This window comes from Solanum pennellii, chromosome 12, assembly GCF_001406875.1.
Source record: "Solanum pennellii chromosome 12, SPENNV200".
NCBI lineage: Eukaryota > Viridiplantae > Streptophyta > Magnoliopsida > Solanales > Solanaceae > Solanum > Solanum pennellii.
The window spans coordinates 59,838,544-59,839,554 of NC_028648.1; positions in this window are offsets into that span (position 1 = coordinate 59,838,544).

Below are 1,011 nucleotides of genomic sequence, written 5' to 3' on the forward strand. Positions count from 1 at the left end.
AATTAAAGAGAAAAATATTAATATTTATAGTCGATAAGTTCCTCCATCGTTTCCCTATATCACTCATTTTCTTGTTACTGCGGGATAAATATTTGTATATAATTTATAAATGCGAGGAACAAGTTAATTTTTTCTCTCGCATAATATTTTCATCACCCTATTATATTTTTATTTTTCTTTGATTTGCATATCGCCTTTTTATATGCATTTATTTATTGCACCATATAAATTTTTGTTTATATTGTTCTTTTTCTACCATACTGTTAATATATCACAAATGATTGTGTTGTATTTCATAATTCAATAATATGTATATAACTTGACAAAAATTTCTTTTGTCAAAATTTACATATGGCAGAGTTCATAACTTTGAATAAGCCAAAGAAGACGGAGGGTACATATACATGTAATTATTATTTATAAATGTCAATTAAATATTTAAACAATGATTATTTTATAACAAATAAATATTTTTATTTTGTCGGTGTAGACTATGAAATCGATAGTGATCTACTAGCCATCATAAGGAAGACACATGTTGATCAAATTTCTCTACAACTATTACAAAACACCACTCTCCTTCAACGACAAGTTCTCGATATGTATGCATCTGTAAAAAAGTGGAGGGTATTATTCCTTAAAAAGAAGGCAAAAACTTTGGCATTAGATATTTTGTAACTAGAATGTCGAATATAAATTATGTGTTCTAACGTATTAAAAAAGACCTTATAACAAGTTGAAGACTTGGTATATTATAAGGATTGTATAATTGAAGTCGTAATAGTATTAGTTTTCAAATTTACTTTATAACAATTTTTTTGTATGATGTGTCTTGCAATGATCATAATATCAGTTGAATATGCTCATTGTTCATTGATTCGAGCTTGTATTTTATACACCGTACACTTATATTTCAGAAGTATTTATACTAATTAGCACGGTATACACGTACAACACACGTGTTCAAAACCTAGTATATATATATATATATATATATATATATATATATAT